We start from the raw sequence: 24,388 nt of genomic DNA, 5'->3' as shown, positions 1-24,388 counted from the left end.
CCTTGCGCCAACGCCCTACTCATCATTCTGAGTCGGTATCCTGACTGTTGGTTCATCCTGGTATGGTAACAACTGATGTCAGAAGAGCCAGTGACATCGAGTGACGTCATGAGTTAGCATGCAGCTTCATTGTCTCAGCAGCGACCAGGTGAATGCCACTACCAAAGCAGTTCGTTCCGTGGTAGACCAAGTGGCTCAAATGAGGACAGATAATGTAGATTTGCATAGGCAGTTAGACACGTTGAATGAGGACACATCATCGTCCAGTTTATGGGTACCCATCCTCTATACAAATACCGCTACCCTACTGGGTTCTTTCTTGAGTAAGGCAGGAGAGGATGTGTTAGTGTTTGTGGACAATTTGTTAACACCTGCAAAACTTGGTTGTTGATTTGGGGAAGGGGGCGGGGGGGGGGAGGTTCTTACATATGGTCAAATTATGGTTGGTAGAAGTGTTGAAAATAAACGTGATATACCATGAAAAACTAAAAATGCTCATACATTTGAAATGCTGAGGAAGGGCTTAGTGCAGCCATATAGAAGACAACGTTGTAGGCATTATTGGGAGCAGTAAAATGAGACTGCACAAAGACAGAGCGAATCCATCGAATTACGTGAATACAAAATTAAACTCAATATCAACACCTCTGAGTTAATTTTGAGTGACGACACAAATAGGGTCACTCCACAAGAAGCAGAGCAGAGGGCCTTAGACAGGTTTATGCGGACCTCACTTCACATGTGTCAAGGAAGATATGCACAAAATTCCCTGAGGACACAACTGGAGCCATAGGTACACTAATAGCTTTAGAAGAGATAGATGCCGGAACCTGCTGGGACACGAGCTGCATTATTTCACTGAAATCAAATATTACCGTTGTGATTATTTGGGTCACTTGTGGCGATACTGACGTGAGCCACGTAGGGGATTGGGATTGAAACTGCAGGCAGAGTAGGTATTTGATAAGAAGGTGCGGAACTGGAGTAACCAAACATTAAACAGCAGTGGGAGTCCCAGGGACGATGAGCGTACACTCCAAGTATATGTTAACAAAAGTGACACATATGCGGAAATAGAATTTTGCTTGGCCGACTTAGTGAATGCAAGGCAGCAGTCGTTTTTATTGGACACACGTCCACGCACATTTCTACCAAGTTTTAACCTCGTGGGAAAGAGGCAGTTTAACCCTACACAGTGTAAGCTACGTGGAGTGTGTGGGAAAGAAGTGCATTTGCTGGAGTTGGTGATATAAAATTTTCAGCTGGGGGCAATTCATTACCGGGAATGTACTGACTTTCTGCCTTGTACAGGCGATAGTTACTGCATGACCTTGGTTTAGATTTCCTTTAAAAGCATTACACCAGATCTGATCTTGGGCAACTTATAGTAGAACTCGGTTGAACATCGATACATCTGGATAAAACAATTGTCAGTGACATATTGTCACAAGGTTCATCTCTCACGAGAGATGACCCAATTCAACTGTGTGAAAGATCACCACGGATCAATTAGCATGATAAAGTACTGCAAGGTATCAGGAAACTGTTTTAGGTAAGTATGGGAATTGATCTACCAACGAATATGTTGTGTGTGGATGAGCCACTGGAAAAAAATTGTGGATTAGATAAAACACAGAGTTTTGTGTGCAGGAGTATTGAATATGTGTGAGAGCCAGATGAATAGAAAGTTGTGCCTGTCAGTATAGATAACTTTGGAGCTGAATGGATTGGCAGGTTGTTGGTCGTTAATTAGGATATTTTAGACGAAGGATGAAATCGAACCCTTGTCATAAGCAAGCCACCAGAGTAAACGGATTGTGGGAGAAAGGTTGAATCATTTAAAAGAAATGGAGAAATTATAGATGGGTGAATTGTTATTAGAATTTGAGGACCTGGCTATTTTCCAGCAAATCCGGTGAGAGACAGAACTGGGATCGAATCACCTGTTTTTCATCAGCAGCATTGTGTGTGTCATCACATACAATAGGTGACGGACGAGTCTGTTAACCAACAGTTATAGCCTGGCATTAGTAAGGAAGGTACCAGTCCATGGAATGCACTGGTGGTGATTGGATTGTGCCAAAGAAAAAAGGTAAATGCAATGAGGGCATATCCATTTTGCTGTGACTATATTTATCTCAACGGTGGTACAATTACAGAAGCACATCGAATAAGAAATATAACAGAAATTTTGCACAATTAGCGACAGTGTAGGTATTTTTTCGCCATAGAATTGTACAGAAGCTATCATCAGCTAAACGTATCACTGAAGGACTTGTAAAAAGTGGCATTTACAGTTGCTTTGGGTCACTGTCAGTATTGTAGTATGCTATTTCGGTTATAGAATGCATCAGCCACTTTTCAACATCTGCTGGGCGCAGTTTTGCGAGAATTAACGCCAAGCAATGTGTACTGTGTTTAGATGATATCATTGTCTTTGTGAAAGTTATGAATGAGCATGTGAAATGATCAAGGAGGTTTTATAAAGGTTATACACAGCACAACTTATTCTCAGCCTAGCAAGACTTGACTTTCACTACAGGAGGTAAATTATTTAAGACATGTAATTAATTGAGATAAGGTACACGCTGATTCTAGATTAGTAAATATCACACAAAGCTTTTTAACAACTCAGATGGAGAAGTTGTTACAAACAATTTCAGGGTTAGCAAATTATTATAGGAAAACCGTCCTGAAGTTCACAGCAATAGCGAGAATGCTCGCGCATTTACTCAAAATATTTAAAGTTCCATTGGACATCAAAATCCGACGGTGAGTTTGAAAATCCAAAGAGTTGTTGACAACAAGTCTGATATTGGTGTTTGGAAATTGTGGAAAGGAGTTCATATTACCTCGTGATGTAAATAATCATACACTGGGGAGTGTGTTAAGTAAAGAAGTGTAGGGGAGAGAACATATAGTCATCTACGTATTGCATCAATTAAATGAAGCAGAGGGAAATATTCTATCATGTAGAAGGAAATGCTGAACCTCATACACTCCTGGAAATTGAAATAAGAACACCGTGAATTCATTGTCCCAGGAAGGGGAAACTTTATTGACACATTCCTGGGGTCAGATACATCACATGATCACACTGACAGAACCACAGGCACATAGACACAGGCAACAGAGCATGCACAATGTCGGCACTAGTACAGTGTATATCCACTTTTCGCAGCAATGCAGGCTGCTATTCTCCCATGGAGACGATCGTAGAGATGCTGGATGTAGTCCTGTGGAACGGCTTGCCATGCCATTTCCACCTGGCGCCTCAGTTGGACCAGCGTTCGTGCTGGACGTGCAGACCACGTGAGACGACGCTTCATCCAGTCTCAAACATGCTCAATGGGGGACAGATCCGGAGATCTTGCTGGCCAGGGTAGTTGACTTACACCTTCTAGAGCACGTTGGGTGGCACGGGATACATGCGGACGTGCATTGTCCTGTTGGAACAGCAAGTTCCCTTGCCGGTCTAGGAATGGTAGAACGATGGGTTCGATGACGGTTTGGATGTACCGTGCACTATTCAGTGTCCCCTCGACGATCACCAGTGGTGTACGGCCAGTGTAGGAGATCGCTCCCCACACCATGATGCCGGGTGTTGGCCCTGTGTGCCTCGGTCGTATGCAGTCCTGATTGTGGCGCTCACCTGCACGGCGCCAAACACGCATACGACCTTCATTGGCACCAAGGCAGAAGCGACTCTCATCGCTGAAGACGACACGTCTCCATTCGTCCCTCCATTCACGCCTGTCGCGACACCACTGGAGGCGGGCTGCACGATGTTGGGGCGTGAGCGGAAGACGGCATAACGGTGTGCGGGACCGTAGCCCAGCTTCATGGAGACGGTTGCGAATGGTCCTCGCCGATACCCCAGGAGCAACAGTGTCCCTAATTTGCTGGGAAGTGGCGGTGCGGTCCCCTACGGCACTGAGTAGGATCCTACGGTCTTGGCGTGCATCCGTGCGTCGCTGCGGTCCGGTCCCAGGTCGACGGGCACGTGCACCTTCCGCCGACCACTGGCGACAACATCGATGTACTGTGGAGACCTCACGCCCCACGTGTTGAGCAATTCGGCGGTACGTCCACCCGGCCTCCCGCATGCCCACTATACGCCCTCGCTCAAAGTCCGTCAACTGCACATACGGTTCACGTCCACGCTGTCGCGGCATGCTACCAGTGTTAAAGACTGCGATGGAGCTCCGTATGCCACGGCAAACTGGCTGACACTGACGGCGGCGGTGCACAAATGCTGCGCAGCTAGCGCCATTCGACGGCCAACACCGCGGTTCCTGGTGTGTCCGCTGTGCCGTGCGTGTGATCATTGCTTGTACAGCCCTCTCGCAGTGTCCGGAGCAAGTATGGTGGGTCTGACACACCAGTGTCAATATGTTCTTTTTTCCATTTCCAGGAGTGTACTTCCCACGTTGTCAGTATGGTAAGCAGTTTAAGGTAGCTGTGGATAACATGGCACTGAAATGGTTATTGGAGTTAAAGAATCCATATAGTAGACTGGGTGCTAAAGTTAAGTGAATCTGATTTTGAAGTTCATAAACTTGGTAAAAATCACGGGAATGCAGATGGTCTCAGTAGGAAGGTTGGTATATTATGGACAGTGTGTTGTACCTTGCAGAGTGGCAAAATGTGCAAGCTGCTGATAAGGATTGTAAGATATCTGCAATACAGCTACAGTTTATTATGCAAAACAGTGTATTAGGGAAGATAAAACAGCTAGAACTGAGTGTTGCATTTCCTGTCATGTTATGAGTGGAAATATTGAAATAGGCACATGATCATATATTACATGACAATGGCGGTCAGAAACCCATGGAACAGTGTGTAGCTGAACATTAGAGGTAGTGTACGCATAAATAGGATGTGGAAGCGCCTTGTGCCCAATGGGCTGAGTTGACCCATTCCTTTGCAAACGTTACTGGAAGCTAGTAAGACTTTTGGAATAACTGATGGACCTTTTGGGAAACGACGGCGAGAAAACTCTTGTTACGACCGTAATACATAATTTGTCATGCTATATGATAATGATAGCTGCCCCAAATCATTATGCAAAGGTACAGGCAAAGGTGAATAGTTGGTTGTTGAAGTTTAGTGTTCCATAAGTTTCATTATGGAATTAAGGCACCAATTCTATGCGCTGTCGTCGTATCCGCAGGTGAACGAAAGAACAGAGGGGAATATGAACGATGCTAAGCCACTAAATGAATAGTCATCACAATGAACGGGGCTACTACGTTACCATACATCTCACAATGCATAATTCTAAGGTCCATGAAATCACACGCCTATCACCATATGAACTAGTATGCAGTTGGAAAATGCCATCACTGTCTGAGATGAGCAAATCTAGAGTAGGGAACAATAGGCAACCACTGTGAAATTTAGCAAGAACAATATGAGAGGTGTGGAAGCAAGTACAGAAACTTCGGCAGGTAAAAACTTAAATATCTTGAACATTTCGCGGCCCTGTCAGCAACTGTATAAATATTAATTTTAATTTTAATAATCAGCAGCCTCAGTTGCACCGTTTACCTAGAAATTAGCTAGGTTTTAGTCGGGATGGTACAACCTTCTTCAAAATAACAGTTCCAGTACAGCACTCATGGCTGCCGCACCGCGGTCGCGAAGTGGGGCCGAGGCAGTTCCAGATAAGTTTTATAGTCTGACGATAATGTATGGATTTGTAGTTTTAGCTTGACGATGTCCACTATGGACAAACGGTAGTTACTGTTATTCTGAAGCAGGTTGGGTTATCCTGACTGAAACCTAGGTAAAATCTAGGTAAACGGTGCAACTGAGGCTGTTGATTATTAAAATTGGCAAGTACAGAAAACCAATACGATGGCCGAACGTCAAAAATAAATGGGACAGTGCAATGCAAAGCTATCCGAGTACGTGTAGGAAAGTGGTTGATGCAAGTGAGCCCATACACTGTAAAGAGAAAAACTAAGAAATTCGTCAACCAGTATCAGGGTTCGTATCAAGTAATCGAAATAACTTCACTGATGAACATTAAGCTACAGCTTCTGATATATATAGTGGTGTACATGTCAGTCATATCCCTCCGTATCAGCGTGCACTAGATTTGTTAGTAGCACCAGTTGTACTAAAGGCGGGAGGACGATATAATAAGTGGAATTAAGGATAAGCTGCACCCATGCAAGCTGTGCATGTACTGCCATATGTTTTTAGGACGAGGACAAGACGGCGATTCAGGTTTCTCTGCTTCAGTTGACACTGCCACAAGGATGACCAGAAGGTGCATCGTTTTACTGGCCCTGCTGTATCTCTAAAGCTGCAGTGGAGTAATCATCTTGTAGCTACAACTACTGATATGTGGGTGCTTTTCACCTGACAAGAGGTCATTGTCATGACAAATCACCAGCAGACGTTAAAACTGACATAAAATGCATGGAGAACAAGGAACGAGGCGTGGAGACTGACGAAGCTCTCTCAGAGTTGTGCCAAAAATCCGGGAAGACGGAGTTATTAAGCGATATACAAGGGAGTACCAGGTACTACGTGTTTTACATGAGCACCTTCGAGAACAGTTGCCAAAATCCATTGACTTGGTGCCACACGCATTATAATGACGGAACACGGGGGGCAAAGAGTAACAAGGTACGTTATTGAATATTGTATTTGGAACAGCAGATGCCAACGACATACAGCAGATAAATGACATATTATCTCCGGTGTAAAGGGAAGCAGAAGGTATCAGAAACCACGCCTGACCAATCTGGAACAAGCAATATTAAATAATACCAGAATGTTGTGAGGGTTAACAGCAGAGCTGACTAGCTGTATGAGAATGGCAACCAGTGCTATGAACCGAGATCTGAGAATAATACAGAACCAGCTGGAATGACTGGATCCCCAACTGGCCACTTATGTGATAGTGTAGAGGATGCACTCACTGAGACGGCGGAGTTACAGGAGGTGCATGGACAATTAACCCATATCTTGTTACCACCAAGCCAATTTCTGGCCATCTTACACCAAGCACAGGGTGAGCTTCCAGATACTCTGGAATTAATTGTACCTCCAGAAGAGAAAACCTAATTGCTATCTTATCTCCATGGAAGTCAGCACTGACAGTGTGAATCACATATTCCGATGGAAGGTACCAATGCCTGATATAAGTGTTATGCAATTCACCCATTCCTGTTAGATGGGAGACCTTGGGAAATTCTACAGATTATGCCAGGTGGGAAAAGTCACACAATAATGTCAGGAGACGAACTGTGGCGTTGCAAGAAGGAGCAGACGATAGAATGCCCGTCCATCTTGATTAACACTGCACAGGGGCATGTGAAACTGATTTATTTCTAGTGCGCCCAGGAGTCTAAGAATGCCCATGGGACTGTCTTGCGCCGCAGCACTTCTTGCGGAAAGTAGGTCCACAGCCAGTACACTCAGTGTAACAACCAGTGCCAATTCCCGCGAATCGTTACAAGCAAGGGCGATCTAAGGATACTGAGTACTAAGAGCTGCGAGACAGTGAAATAATACGAAATAGTACAATGTTTGACATTTGGGGCCAACCTCTAGGCTTCCAGCAACTGTAACAGGGGTTACAGTTCTAAATTTAACGTTTCTGCTATTGCACTTTCTCGATAAACATTTGGGAATATTGCTAGCTAAGAACCGGGTCTTCCTGAACACTACTCTAGTCCGCATCCCACTCAGTTCTCTGGACGAGTTTATAGCAGAATAGAGAGTGCGCATTGGGGTTGAACAAATGCTTCAACAATTTCAACAGTATCACAGTAAATACCACTACAAAATCATGGAGATGGAAACTCATCATCGGGTACATTCTGGACCTAGCTTTCAATATCTTCAATAGCACTGCAGCAGGCACTACCTCAAAATATGGTGGTAGAAACTCATCATCGAGTGGCATCTTTATCCTGTGTCTCGCTTGTGCAACCTGAGTCTGTCTATGGCGGCGAACTGCCCAACCTCTTGAACACCCCATCCACCATATATTGACCAAATTGGTGACCAGTACACTATAAGGCGTGATAAGTGTTCTAGTTCGAACTTCGTTATTTACATTGAAGTACTGGAAAGACTCTTACTGTGAAAAGTGTAAATAGGGATGGAAAGAAATACGTAAAGTGTACCACATAATGTTTAAGTAATCCACAGATATAGCAGCAGCTTGCGATTTGGTGGACTGAATGTTGTGAAGGGCGGAGGACTCTTGTGTCAACACCCTTCTGAACATACTCCAAAACCAGAGGCCAGATGTGCCAGCATGCTGCCTGTGAAATTCCGTTTTTTATTCAGGTAAGTCATTATTCTCAAATATTTTTCGAGTAAAGAAATATTTTTAAAATCGTAAATTCTATTCAAATTTTTTTTAAAAAACACGCCATTGGGTATTTAACATTGTTTACTTGCAACCTGAAAGCATTTAACTTGGTTTACCAATGATTTGCCACTGTTTACTTGCTGAGCGAGTAAACGAAACATTGCTGTGTATCCCGTCGACAACACATATTCAAAAGTCCAAATTGTTTCACTTAATGAGGATAAGAATTGCATCATAAATTGTTACAACAATTGCTTTAACAATTCACCTTAAAATACGAGTAAAATTAATTTTATTTCCGCCATACTATAGTACCTTACTATGTTGTTGTTGTTGTGGTCTTCAGTCCTGAGACTGGTTTGATGCAGTTCTCCATGCTACTCTATCCTGTGCAAGCTTCTTCATTTCCCAGTACCTACTGAAACCTACATCCTTCTGAATCTGCTTAGTGTATTCATCTCCTAGTCTCACTCTACGATTTTCACCCTCCACGCTGCCCTCCAATACTAAATTGGTGATCCCTCGATGTCTCAGAACATGTCCTACCAACCGATCCCTTCTTCTAGTCAAGTTGTGCCACAAGCTCCTCTTCTCCCAAATTCTATTCAATACCTCCTCATTAGTTATGTGATCAACCCATCTAATCTTCAGCATTCTTCTGTAGCACCACATTTCGAAAGCTTCAATTCTCTTCTTGTCTAAGCTATTTATCGTCCACGTTTCACTTCCATACATGGCTACACTCCATACAAATACTTTCAGAAACGACTTCCTGACACTTAAATCAATACTCGATGTTAACAAATTTCTCTTCTTAAGAAACGCTTTCCTTGCCATTGCCAGTCTACATTTTATATCCTCTCTACTTCGACCATCATCAGTTATTTTGCTCCCCAAATAGCACAACTCCTTTACTACTTTAAGTGTCTCATTTCCTAATCTAATTCCCTCAGCATCACCCGACTTAATTCGACTACATTCCATTATCCTCGTTTTGCTTTTGTTGATGTTCATCTTACACCCTCCTTTCAAGACACTGTCCATTCCATTCAACTGCTCTTCCAAGTCCTTTGCTGTCTCTGACAGCCGGCCGCGGTGGTCTCATTTCCTAATCTAATTCCCTCAGCATCACCCGACTTAATTCGACTACATTCCATTATCCTCGTTTAGCTTTTGTTTTTCCTAATCTAATTCCCTCAGCATCACCCGACTTAATTCGACTACATTCCATTATCCTCGTTTTGCTTTTGTTGATGTTCATCTTATATCCTCCTTTCAAGACACTGTCCATTCCATTCAACTGCTCTTCCAAGTCCTTTGTTGTCTCTGATAGCCGGCCGCGGTGGTCTCGTGGTTTAGGCGCTCAGTCCGGAACCGCGCGACTGCTACGGACGCAGGTTCGAATCCTGCCTCGGGCATGGATGTGTGTGATGTCCTTAGGTTAGTTAGGTTTAAGTAGTTCTAAGTTCTAGGGGACTGATGACCACAGATGTTAACTCCCATAGTGCTCAGAGCCATTTGTTTTGTCATCGGCGAACCTCAAAGATTTTATTTCTTCTCCATGGATTTTAATACCTACTCCGAACTTTTCTTTTGTTCTTTTATTGCTTGCTCAATATACAGATTGAATAACATCGGGGATAGGCTACAACCCTCTCTCACTCACTTCCCAACCACTGCTTCCCTTTCATGTCCCTCGACTCTTATAACTGCCATCTGGTTTCTGTACAAATTGTAAATAGCCTTTCGCTCCCTGTATTTTACCCCCGCCAACTTCAGAATTTGAGAGTATTCCAATCAACATTGTCAAAACTTTTCTCTAAGTCTACAAATGCTAGAAACGTAGGTTTGCCTTTACTTAATCTTTCTTCTAAGATAAGTCGTAGGGTCAGTATTGCCTCACGTGTTCCAACATTTCTACGGAATCCAAACTGATCTTCCCCGAGGTCGGCTTCCATCAGTTTTTCCATTCGTCTGTAAAGAATTCGCGTTAGTATTTTCAGCTGTGACTTATTAAACTGATAGTTCGGTAATTTTCACATCTGTCAACACCTGCTTTCTTTGGGATTGGGATTATTATATTCTTCTTGAAGTCTGAGGGTATTTCGCCTGTCTCATACATCTTACTCACCAGATGGTAGAGTTTTGTCAGGACTGGCTCTCCCAAGGTTGTCAGCAGTTCTAATGGAATGTTGTCTACTCCGGGTGTGTTGTTTCGACTCTTTCAGGGCTCTGTCAAACTCTTCACGCAATATCATATCTCCCATTTCATCATCTACATCCTGTTCCATTTCCATAATATTGTCCTCAAGTACATCGCCCTTGTATAGGCCCTCTATATACTCCTTCCACCTTTCTGCTTTCCCTTCTTTGCTTAGAACTGGGTTCCATCTGAGGTCTTGAATTCATGCAAGTGGTTCTCCTTTCTCCAAAGGTCTCTTTAATTTTCCCGTAGGCAGTATCTATCTTACCCCTAGTGAGATAAGCTTCTACATCCTTACAGTTGTCCTCTAGCCATCCCTGCTTAGCCATTTTGCACTTCCTGTCGATATCATTTTTGAGACGTTTGTATTCCTTTTTGCCTGCTTCATTTACTGCATTTTTATATTTTCTTCTTTCATCAATTACATTCAATATTTATTCTGTTACCCAAGGGTTTCTACTAGCCCTCGTCTTTTTACCTATTTGATCCCCATGCTGCCTTCACTATTTCATCCCTCAAAGCTACCCATTCTTCTTCTACTGTATTTCTTTCCCCCATTCCTGTCAATTGTTCCCTTATGCTCTCCCTGAAACTCTGTACAATCTCTTGTTCTTTCAGTTTATCCAGGTCCCATCTTCTTAAATTCCCACCTTTTTGCAGTTTCTTCAGTTTTAATCTACAGTCCATGACTAATAGATTGTGGTCAGAGTCCACATCTGCCCCTGGAAATGTCTTACAATTTAAAACCTGGTTCCCAAATCTCTGTCTTACCATTATATAATCTATCTGATACCTTTTAGTACCTCCAGGGTTCTTCCATGTATACAACCTTCTTTCATGATCCTTAAACCAAGTATTAGCTATGATTAAGTTATGCTCTGCGCAAAATTCTATCAGGCTGCTTCCTCTTTCATTTCTTAGCCCCAATCCATATTCACCTACTATGTTTTCTTCTCTTCCTTTTCCTACTGACGAATTCCAGTCACCCATGACTATTAAATTTTCGTCTCCCTTCACTACCTTAATAATTTCTTTTATCTCATAATACATTTCTTCAATTTCTTCATCATCTGCAGAGCTAGTTGGCATATAAACTTGTACTACTGTGTCCGCAACTCGTGGTCGTGTGGTAGCGTTCTCGCTTCCCGCGCCCGGGTTCGATTCCCGGCGGGGTCAAGGATTTTCTCTGCCTCGTGATGACTGGGTGTTGTGTGTTGTCCTTAGGTTAGTTAGGTTTAAGTAGTTCTAAGTTCTAGGGGACTAATGACCATAGATGTTAAGTCCCATAGAGCTCAGAGCCATTTTTTTGTACTACTGTAGTAGGCGTGAGCTTCGTGTCTATCTTGGCCACAATAATGCGTTCACTATGCTGTTTGTAGTAGCTTACCCGTACACCTATTTTTTTATTCATTATTAAACCTACTCCTGCATTACCCCTATTTGATTTTTTATTTATAACCCTGTATTCACCTGACCAGAAGTCTTGTTCCTCCTACCACCGAACCTCACTAATTCCCACTATATCTAACTTTAACCTATCCATTTCCCTTTTTAAATTTTCTAACCTACCTGTCCGATTAAGGGATCTGACATTCCACGCTCCGATCCGTAGAACGCCAGTTTTCTTTCTCCTGATAACGACGTGCTCTTGAGTTGTCCCCACCCGGAGATCCGAATGGGGGACTGTTTTACCTCCGGAATATTTTACCCAAGAGGACGCCATCGTCTTTTAATCATACAGTAAAGCTGCATGCCCACGGGAAAAATTACGGCTGTAGTTTCCCCTTGCTTTCAGCCGTTCGCAGTACCAGAACAGCAAGGCCATTTTGGTTAGTGTTACAAGGCCACTGCGGCTACTGAAAAGGCTGCTGCCCTTCTTCAGGAACCACACGTTTGTCTTGCCTCTCAACAGATACCCCTCCGTTGTGGTTGCACCTACGGTACGGCCATTTGTATCGTTGAGGCACGCAAGCCTCCCCACCAACTGCAAGGTCCATGGTTCATGGGGGGAATACCTTACTATAGAACCCTGTTATGGGTGGCCCTTAACGTTTTTCCTATCACACTGTCACGTAAATCATGGTAAGGGACACAACATAGTTTAATTGTTTAAATAATTATTCATATTCACGAGATTAGCAACCACTTTTGAGCTTCATTTACGTCAGGAACATATTCAAGATCTTTATCTGAGTCTTGGCTAGCAACACACCCTCGGATTTGTACAAATCGTCTCTGAAAAGCATTTCCCTGGAACGAACACCGCATGCGTTACTGCTATTGAGCAAAACACTGTTTTTTTCCAAGTTCCCAAAGATGTTTCAGCACCACTGCGCCATCATCAGTGGGTTTCTGTTTTATTTAATCTGTAATGCAAACATTTGTACCAAGTGTTTACAAAATTATGTGGATATTTAGTTCCAACAACAATTCTTTTCTTTTTGTTAAAAACCTTTACACTTGGTGTGCATCGTCTTTCAGGACCACTTATGCATTATTTACTGCAGGTAGCTTGTCATTTGCAATCAGACGATGTTGATTAGAAATTTTGTTGGGAGTTAACCTATCATTTTATGCTCTAAACTTAATTTAGTTTGTCGCGATATTTCGCGCCTATGTTTGTTTTTACTTATGTTGTATTCTCTGCAGCATGGTGAGGTGTTGTGAAGCGTGCCACACGAATGCTGTATTTCATGCTTTTGTGACGTTGGAAATATAGGGGAGGGGGGAGGAGGTAAAGGCAACAAATCGGAAGTCTGCACCGGGTACCAAACTACCTACACTGGACTCGCATTCGGGAGGACGACGGTTCAATCCCGTCTCCGGCCATCCTGATTTAGGTTTTCCGTGATTTCCCTAAATCGCTTCAGGCAAATGCCGGGATGGTTCCTGTGAAAGGGCACGGCCGATTTCCTTCCCCACCCTTTCCTCACCCGAGCTTGCGCTCCGTCTCTAATGACCTCGTTGTCGACGGGACGTTAAACACTAATCTCCTCCTCCTCCTCCAAACTACCTGGCTACGCCACTGCGTGAACGGCAGTCTGAATCAGAGTAAAATATTGGCTGTGTAGGTAAGCTGATAGGGAATTCTTTGTACAGTGCTGTACAATTTCTGATAACAGAAAATATCGCCAAGACATTCACTAACTTTTAAATAGATCATGAGCCTTATCTTTACATCACTGATGTACGTGTATGTGTCTTAGAAGCTTTATAAATTGATTGACAAGTTCACTCACAGACGCAATGTTTGCATTCGACTGATATGTTTAATTTTAGCTCAGTATCGCTTCATTCACGATCATAACAACCTAGCGAAAACAAATTTTGCGTTTGATGTTGTACATCGCGTTGATTGTTATTATCGTTAGAGATTTAGCTTCCACCCAGATTTATGGTTATAGGAGGGGGACGAAGAACCCATGGCCTCGTTAAGAAACCATTCCAGCATTTGCCTGAAATAATCTGAGAAACCACGGAAAACTAAACTCAGTATGGCCAACCGTGGCACTGAGCCCAGGTTTTTTTTTAAAAAAAACATATTTCCATCATTCTTTATCCAGGCTTTGGACTGGCTCAATGGCAAAAATATTGTCATTTAAGCATGTTTAAAATGAGCTCACAAGCAACATAAATATAACTTTTTTAATTTTTTTTATTATAAGTTTACTATTTACATTTTGTACGTATTTCTATCTATATACATCCACTAATAAATTTAGTCAAGTTTTTGTTGGTAGGAGACAGTTTGAAAAAAGGTTTTTGTTAATGAGGTAAAAGATCCACACAGTTGACACCAAACGAAAAAGCAACACCTTACGTTTCTGCGAAGGAACTGTTAATCAGAACTCAGGGAGAAGTTATAGTCTAATTCACAATCGATTTATTGATCTTAAACAAGACAAGACAACAAAATTATTAAAGAAACATCATACAAAAACTATTTATTTAACAAAAGCCTTATTAAAATTGGATCTATGGTCGACAAAGTGATCTGCTGGGGATCGACACACGACACTAACCGGAACACTACTCACTCTATCTCACTTCATACACGTGAATCCAGGTTATGGCATCAAACTACGCCACCACCAAGCATCTATATTCTACCGTACAAAAAAAAAAGGAAAAATATGGTTCGAAAGAACAGGGTGCTGAGAAATAGATGTTACAGCCCTACATCACAGCAGGAAATACTTTACCACCCGACTGGTCAAGGCGGCACACTGCGATGCGTTCGGCGACTGAAGTCATGGATGGCAGCAATCTGCTATTAAATGCGCGTTCCCAAAAAATGCATGTACGCGGTCTCGCGTTTGGTTAATTCAGAATACAGGTTCTTCCCTAAGAGCCTCTGAAACCCCAACGGATTCCAGTGTGCAGGTGAACCCGTTTGCTGGTCTGCCACACCAATTTGACTCTGTGCCACAACTGTGCGTGTCGGAATGCTTCAAATGTTTAGACGGCCGACTTAAGACAAATAAGTACACCCACGCATCACTCGTTGTGACTGTGATGATATAAGCAGTACCTCTGATGGTTCAGAAGGTGACTGGCACAGGCTCTAAGTTGCACCCTAGCAAAGGACACAAGTCTCACCGTTTAGGTAGAGACCTGCAGTTTTTACTAGTGAAGCGCCAGAACAAGAGACTTGTACAAGAGTGCCAATCTCCCTTTCTCAGTGTTTCCTCCTCACCTCGGTTCCGAAAGCACATTTCTCTTTTTTTGACTTCCCCCAATTTCGCACAAGCCAATCACGAGCTGGAGCCCAGCATTCTAAGCTCGGAGAATGGTCTTTGCACTGCAAACCGATTAGACCAATCAGACTTGAAAGTTAATTGGCAGAAAATGGAAAAAACATTAAGCTTTGTAGCCTCTTTCCCACACGTTTGCTGTGTCTTTAGCTAACTCAATACAGGGTGGAAGCACAGCCCTCCATAAACAGCTTGTAGTCTCCCCTGTTACGTCCATTTCAAAGTTTTCAAAGAACGGCTATAAACTCGCATTGACAAAACATGTTTTGAAACAGAGTCTTCATGTCCGGACGCCAGTTTCCCTGTCCCACGGACATTTGCAGAAAGTTTACATTTCTTTTAGCGGCTTGATCGCTAACAAGGCCTACAATGCGCTGTCGGCGACTTTTCGGCGCTAGGCCATATACCTGGACGTCTGCTCCTGTCCGATGCCAAGCTTAATGTGTTTCTGCACAATGCGACCGCGGCACGGACCGTCTGGAAATGTCTCCTCACCATTCTCCAGAAAAAACGCGTTTTTTCGCCTCCCCCCCCCCCCCCCCCAACGCCATGCTTTTACTGCAATCGTTTAAGTCGGAGTCCTGTTCCTTTGAACGCAGGTAAAGCTTACCGTATTTTTTTTCTCTAGAGCACGCAAACAAGACTAAAAACTGCTGCTCACCAGTTCATCACGATGTATGAAGTCAAATCACCATATATCGTATTCCCTACACCGAATCAGAAGTGAGAGTTCCCTGCAATCTCTCAAGCTTTCAAGCAAGCCCTGATCTCACCATACTCTTCATACAGATTTACTATTTTTTCCAACCTTTCATCCCAATTCATGCAGACTGCCTTTTTGTCATTTACTTCCCATACTCAGATCTGCCTTCATTAAAGCGTTCGCTGAATTTTCCGCTTCTCTTTTCATAGCCCTACTTATGGTCGCACTTGCAGGTATCTGTTCTGGAACGTTTTTCACCAGATTTCGGAAAAGACGGATGTATGTCTCTTTTCTTTTGTTTGGCAATAATGCAAACGAGGTTTGACAGATGTTTGTTTCATTATGTGTATCCCAAAGTCAGTGTGAATGGTGTGTATGTGCGAAAACTGTTTGCTACAGCTACCAACCATAAAGAAGTCTAAATTAGAATTATATGTTAATACCTTCAGCTGCTGATGGGCGTTGATATATATCAACAGGGACAGGTGAAAATGTGTGCCCCAACTGGGACTCGAACCTGAGATCTTCTCCTTACATGGCAGATGCTCTATCCATCTGAGCCACCGAGGACACAGAGGATAGTGCAACTGCAGGGACTATCTCGCGCATGCCTCCCGTGAGACCCACATTCTCACTCTATATGTCCACACACTACATTCGCAGTGCCCCTACCCAACACACTCATTACTCATAGAAGACATTCTTACCAAGTCTCGTAAGAGTTCAGGTAATATGTGTGCATCCGCACAGAAGGAGAAGGTCATGGCCGGTATTGCCAGAACTATATACATATAAGTATAAGGAAGTTTTGTTTACTTGTTAGAGCTTCTCTCCCTGTTTTTCCGCTAAAACTACTATCTTTTCTACTAATCTGTCGTCACTTACCAGAATACTGCTGCTATCATCCATAGCTAGTAACTCTGCTCAGAGGTCGACTTCTTCTCTTATCTGTGACTTTGCCCACAGGTAGTATAAAGATCTCTTCGTTGCTTACTGATCTGGCATTTTCATGACAAAACAAAATCATACTTCAATTATGCAGGCACTCCAGTTCCTCGGAAAATATTTTGGGAATAGAAGAGCGCTTTTCTTTGCCTTGTTCAAAGTCTTCCTTACTTCCAACCGAGCATCATCGGGAGCTCCACATTGATGCTGGAATGGAAAAAGCACGGTCGAATCCTTGGTTTTAGGCTTTCCTCGGTAGTGGTTTGCTTTCTGTCTTGAACAACGCCACTTGACAGTCCTGTCTTCTTTCATTCTCTTCACTGTGTGAGAATAACCTTCACAGTGGCAATGTGGCTTACTGTGAATGGTCGTTGAAGCTTCCACATTGGAACTATTGAGACAGAAATACACAAGTCGCATGATGTCAACTCGATGATAGCTATAGTGGTACTAAGGCTGTTGACAGTCGGCTGCTGTGGTAGATGAGGTCTGTGGGGACGTAGTTCGGCTGTGTCTGGGAACAGGTAGTTCAGAGTAATTATGACGGTCTGGGTGCAAATAAGGTGTGACACAAAGGAAGCAGGTACTAGGCGCAGATTTCACAGATTTATGGTTGGGAGCAAATTTCACTGGGTATAGTTTTCATCTATTCACGGATATGCAAAATTCATACAGGGTGTTTCTGTAACAGTTTGCAGAACTGTAACAGGACATAGAGAATGCTCCAATGAAAAACATGAGGTGGGTAGCATGAGGTCTGAAAAGCCAGCATAAGGAGATATGGAAGTAAACTTGTCTACGACTTTCTATAGCATTACTGGTTTCTAGCTTATTTACAACTAACACACGTACAAGTTTACATGTACTGCGCTGCCCATGTACTTTCTTTATTTTCTGCAGTGTAACAAGGAGGACGAGCCTGATTTCTAGGAAGTCTACCTGGCCGTCTGCCAACGGCCTTGCCGCAGTGGTAACGCCGGTTCCCGTCAGATCACCGAAGTTAAGCACTGTCGGGCTGAGCTAGCACTTGGATGGGTGACCGTCCGGTCTGCCGAGCCCTGTTGGCTAGCGGGGTGCTCTCAGCCCTTGTGAGGCAAACTGAGGAGGTACTTGATTGAAAAGTAGCGGCTCCGGTCTCGGGAACTGACATACGCCCGGCCGAGCATTTTGCTGACTACATGCCGGTCCATATCTGCATCCAGTGACACCTGTGGACTCAGGATGACACGGCGGCCGGTCGGTACCTTTGGGCCTTCATGGCCTGGTCGAGAGGAGTTACCTGGCCGACTGAATGGCCACCTGTACTTAAGGTTCGTGCAAAGAGCTCTACCTGAGTTGTTGGAGAACCCACCCTTGACTGTTCGTGTGAGGATGTCGATGCAATATGACAGTGCACCACCTTACTTCAGCGTGGATGCCCTCAATAATTTCAATGCTGTATTTCCTGGTCCCTGTATTGGAAGGAGAGGTCCTATTCCATGGTCTGCGAGGTCACCTGACCTGAATCCTACTGATTATTTCTTATGGTGTCACTTGTGAATGAGACCCCAGTGGATATGGAGATGGAATTAGTTGCCAGACTTGTAGCTGCCTCTGATATGACTCGAAACATACCAGGGATATTTGTGGGGGTGCTTCAACATTTTGTTCGCCGATGTCATGCTTGCATTGAGGTCGATGGCCTTCAGTTTCATCACGTTTTGTAAGGTACACTACAAATGGTACGTTCATTGTGTCAGTTATGGTATTTGCAGTTAACTGTGACTAATGTAAATAAAAATACACAGTAATGTGATTTTATTCCTATTATCTCCTTAGGCTGGCTTCTCCGACTCCAGGTTTCCTACATGAAACTGTTCAGTGGAGCAACCTCTACGTCCTGTTAAATTTTTTCACGCTCTCCCGTGTATGTTTTTAAAAACATTGAGAGATGATTTTAAATGATATTATTAAGAATATGACTGTTCACTTGGTTTCTTTTAAGAAACATAAATAGACACGTGGCACAGAAGATGGAATATTGTAAAATGAAGCGTAGTATACAGGGTGGTCCATTGATCGTGACCGGGCCAAATATCTCACGAAATAAGCGTCAAACGAAAAAACTACAAAGAACGAAACTTGTCTAGCTTGAAGGGGGAAACCAGATGGCGGTATGGTTGGCCCGCTAGATGGCGCTGCCATAGGTCAAACGGATATCAATTGCGTTCTTTTAAAATAGGAACCCCCATTTTTTATTACATATTCGTGTAGTACGTAAAGAAATATGAATGTTTTAGTTGGGCCACTTTTTCGCTTTGTGGTAGATGGCGCTGTAATAGTCACAAACATATGGCACACAATTTTAGACGAACAGTTGGTAATAGGTACGTTTTTTAAATTAAAATTCAGAACGTAGGTACGTTTGAACATTTTATTTCGGTTGTTCCAATGTGATACATGTACCTTTGTGAACTTATCATTTCTGCGAACGCATGCTGTTACAGCGTGATTACCTGTAAATACCACATTACTGCAATAAATGCTCAAAATGATGTCCATCAACCTCAATGCATTTGGCAATACGTGTAACGACATTCCTCTCAGCAACGAGTAGTTCGCCTTCCGTAATGTTCGCACATGCATTGACAATACGCTGACGCATGTTGACAGGCGTTGTCGGTGGATTACGATAGCAAATATCCTTCAACTTTCCCCACAGAATGAAATCCGGGGACATCAGATCCGGTGAACGTGCGGGGCGTGGTATGGTGCTTCGACGACCAATCCACCTGTCATGAAATATGCTATTCAATACCGCTTCAACCGCACGCGAGCTACATGTCGGACATCCATCATGTTGGAAGTACATCGCCATTCTGTCATACAATGAAACATCTTGTAGTAACATCGGTAGAACATTACGCAGGTAATCTGCATACATTGCTCCAATTAGATTTCCATCGATAAAATGGGGGCCAAATATCCTTCCTCCCATAGTGCCGCACCATACCTTAACCCACTAAGGTCGCTGATGTTCCACTTGTCACAGCCATCGTGGATTTTCCGTTGCCCAACAGTGCATACTATGCCGGTTTACGTTACCGCTATTGGTGAATGACGCTTCGTCGCTTAATACAACGCGTGCTAAAAATCTGTCATCGTCCCGTAATTTCTCTCGTGCCCAGTGGCAGAACTGTACACGACGTTCGAAGTCGTCACCATGCAGTTCCTGGTGCATAGAAATATGGTACGGGTGCAATCGATGTTGATGTAACATTCTCAACAACGACGTTTTTGAGATTCCCGATTCTCGCCCAATTTGTCTGCTACTGACGTGCGGATTAGCTGCGACAACAGCTAAAACACCTACTTGGGCATCATCATTTGCTGCAGGTCGTGTTTGACGTTTCACATGTGGCTGAACACTTCCTGTTTCCAGAAATAACGTAATTGTCTGGCGAACGGTCCGGAGACTTGGATGATGTCGTTCAGGATACTGAGCAGCATACGTGGCAGACGCTCGTTGGGCATTTTGATCATAATAGCCATACATCAACACGATATCGACCTTTTCCGCAATTGGTAAACGGTCCATTTTAACACGGGTAATGTATCACGAAGCAAATACCGTCCGCACTGGCGGAATGTTACGTGATACCACGTACTTACACGTTTGTGACTATTACAGCGCCATCTATCACAAAGCGAAAAAAGTGGTCCAACTAAAACATGCATATTTCTTCACGTACTACACGAATATGTAATAAAAAATGGGAGTTCCTATTTTTAAAAAACGCAGTTGATATGCGTTTGACTTATGGCAGCGCCATCTAGCGGGCCAACCATAGCGCCATCTGGTTTCCCCCATGAAGCTACACGAGTTTCGTTCTTTGTAGTTTTTTCGTTTGATGCTTATTTCGTGAGATATTTGTCCCGGTCACTATCAATGGACCACCCTGTATTTGTTGGAATTATGACGACGTGCAGTTACACCGCTGGCTGAGAAGGACGGGGGAGGGGGGGGGTGAGGGTAGGAAACGGCGATGGAGTAGGGACGGGGGTATAGGGTGACAGGAATAGATGGGGAGGGACGAGGCCAGTATGTGAGATAAGGTTAGAACGACATGTTGCTACATGAAACGCGATGATATTTCTTAAGGTCTGTAGCTTGAAGTTAGCAAAGTATACGGAAATAAATGGATTGTGTGCTTCTTCGCAGCCGAATAGCTACAAATGATGCTGGCGTTTGATGTCTAATTCGCTGCTTGCGGAACACATCTCCGCTTCGTCAGGTGGCAGGCAGGCGATCGTAAGGAACAACCGCTATACGGAGGTTCTTTATTCGTTGCCGCGCCTGTCTCGTCCCCTTAAGGAAGCAGCAGTAAATGCGCAGCTCGTCGACTCCGCGGGTCGGCCAGTTATTTCTTTTACAATAGACGGCGCCCGTGCCTCGAAGTCCGCTTTGTGTGTCCGTGTAATGGCGTTAGCCTCACAGCTGATTGTGTCGCGGCCCGCCAGTCGCCACACGTGGTCCGCATTCGGCGCAAACACACGCCTCCGGCACTCGCCCGCGACTGGCGCCAGTTAACTGCAGTTTCTGGCGCTCTGACAGCGAGGAAAGTAGCGGCGCCTGTCCAGAATTGAAACGAATGCGACGAGAGCCGTCCAGCAATTGTGTGGTGACGTCACGCAGCTTGCGCTGGGAATGCGGCGCGCGTACACGCGGGGCTCACAGGAAGCGACTGACTCACTGCCATTGTCATACCCGGCGAGTTGCTGTGCTTGTCCGCGCTGACTTTGTTGGTCTCCGTCGTAAAGAAGGTTTGAGAGGAATTCTAAAACTGTGCGTCCGGAAAGCGTAGGAAGTGCAAGGTCAATGCTTCTCCCGCATGCTGACTGTGTTCTGGACGACAGACCTTCGATCTTTCGCAAAAACATATGACAGTCTGCAACAGAAACCAAAACATTGCATTGAAACAAGCGTTCAGTTCATAGTGCTGTGGAATGTGGGAAAAAAAACCGCAAATTGGCATTCATAAGAAGAAGAACAACACCAAAGATGCAACAGGAGCGTAATATGTAAGAAATTGTTCACGCAACCTGTAACTACAGTTCAAAACATTACTACTTAATAGGAGCCGGCAGAAGTGGCCGTGCGCTTCTAGGCGCTGCAGTCTGGAACCGCGAGACCGCTACGGTCACAGGTTCGAATCCTGCCTCGAGCATGGATGTGAGTGATGTTAGTTAGGTTTAACTAGTTCTAAGTTCTAGGGGACTAATGACCTCAGAAGTGGAGTCCCATAGTGCTAAGAGCCATTTGAACCATTTTTGAACTTAATAGGAAACACCAACCACCAGAATTGTTTATAACCTATAGGTACAGTGACAAAAATGTATATTAAATAGAAAACACGTACATATTCCAGGCCACTGATGATGCCTTGCAGAAAATAAAGGCGAAACGCGTATGGCACTAAAATTGTGTTTTATTCAATTGCTGTCAGACGGTCCACAACTAAATATTATCAATATACCGTAACAGACCTTCTCGCTTGAAATCTCTTGTAAACGTCACGAAATAAGCATATTGCGAATATGCGATTCATGAAACACTGTGATGATCCACGATCGAAGTGAAGGTAGGACTGCGGCTGGTCATAAACTTGTAGAAATGAGGAATACCAACAGCCCTACTTTAGATAAAACATTTTAATTACGCGATCAGTTTAGACTTTACCTTAGTGTCATCTTCAGGCCCGTATTTGAACTCTGTTCAGTTTGCCTATGGCTTTGAAGATGATACTAATGTAGTGTCGTAAATGGTTGCGTAATTAATGTACGCCGGCTGCGGTAGCCGAGCGGTTCTAGGCGCTTCAGTCCGGAACCGCGTGACTGCTACGGTCGCAGGTTCGACTCCTGCCTCGGGCATGGATGTGTATGATGTCCTTAGGTTATACCAACAGCCTTATATTAGATAAAATATATTAATTACCCGACCAGTTTCGACTTTACATTAGTGTCATCTTCGGGCCCTATTCGAACTCTATTCAGTTTGCATATGGGTTTGAAGATGATACTAATGTAGTGTCGAAACTGGTCGCGTAATTAATGTACGCCGGCTAAGGTGACCAAGCGGTTCTAGGCGCTTCAGTTCGGAACCGCGTGACTGCTACGGTCGCAGGTTCGAATCCTGCCTCGGGCATGGATGTGTGTGATGTCCTTAGGTTAGTTAGGTTTAAGTAGTTGTAAGTTCTAGGGGACTGATGACCTCAGTAGTTGTCCCATAGTGCTCAGAGTCATTTGACACATTTTGAATTAACGGACTTTATCTAAAGAATTAATATATTTTGTCTAAAGTAAGGTTGTTGGTATACCTTAATTTGTGGCGGACCAGGACTGTCTGAAGAACACTGCATTTTGAAGATACAGAAATTGTAACGATCAACATGCATTCATGCCTTGAGGGGCTACAACGACGATATAATATTTGTCCCCTTGTGCGGGAATCGCGAAATGCGCGAACGTAAGGGTTTTGATTATGTGACAAGAGGAATTGTGTATCGGTTCTGGAGGGGTGCTCGGATAGCCGAAGCGACAAGCGGGAAATCCGGGTTCGAGTACATAGACTCAAACGGCGAGTGAAAATTTGTACCAAGGCCGGGAAGCGAACTCGGGTCTCCTGCTTACTTGGCAAGTGCGTTAGCCACTAAACCACCTTCGCACAGCGATTCGCAGAACTCCGAGGATTATCCTGCCATGCCGCCCTCCTCGAACGAAATTTTCACTACTGCCCTTATCTACTTTAAATTCCCCATTACACAAGAAAATTGTGTAATTTCATAACTTCTTATGTATCACAAACAGCTGACATCAATGCATATTGGCAGTATGCGAACTTAGTTTGTAATATTTATCACAGCTGTTTTCAACAATGACAGCGTCTTCCTTCAGACATGCGTGCGTGTCTCAAGGATATTGCACTGTGAATGTGCAGACACTGTATAAACATAGGCATTGTGACCCTCAGTGGTTCTCTTGTACGCTTCCCATCTTCTTGAGGGCGGACACGTTGGTGAGGGGACTGGGAAGGGGATGAGGAGGGATGTTAATTTTTTTTCCCATCGGGGTTTACCGAACTACTTTATCACGCTTCATAGTCTAACTTTTACTTCATATTTATAGTACGTTCGCACCAGTAAAAAAACGTAGACAGTCTTCATTCCATGTGCTACATATTCTACTGAATTATTACACTGGTACAATCTGTATCATCAGATTCAAACGCTTCTATAGCAAAAAAATAAACGACGCAGACAGCATGCGGCTCCCTCTTCTGTGATCACTCGAGAAGTGAACTTGCTATCTTTTAGAATACTGATTGGTTACTTTCTTTCATTGTTAAAAAAACAGTGGTATATTACCTTCTGGTTTCAACTACTTCAACCTTAATTTATAACAGTGAC

At 43.7% G+C, this 24,388-nt stretch overlaps 1 pseudogene; it reads left to right on the top strand.

Annotated features, from left to right (window-relative positions):
* The first annotated feature begins 17,892 nt into the window (after window positions 1-17,892).
* On the top strand, window positions 17,893-18,010 carry LOC126093154 (5S ribosomal RNA; annotated as a pseudogene).
* Window positions 18,011-24,388: the final 6,378 nt, after the last annotated feature.

Source organism: Schistocerca cancellata, chromosome 7 (genome assembly GCF_023864275.1).
Source record: "Schistocerca cancellata isolate TAMUIC-IGC-003103 chromosome 7, iqSchCanc2.1, whole genome shotgun sequence".
Taxonomy (NCBI): domain Eukaryota; kingdom Metazoa; phylum Arthropoda; class Insecta; order Orthoptera; family Acrididae; genus Schistocerca; species Schistocerca cancellata.
The sequence above is the reverse complement of the archived record's forward strand: the minus strand, read 5'-3'. Positions and strand labels throughout refer to the sequence as shown.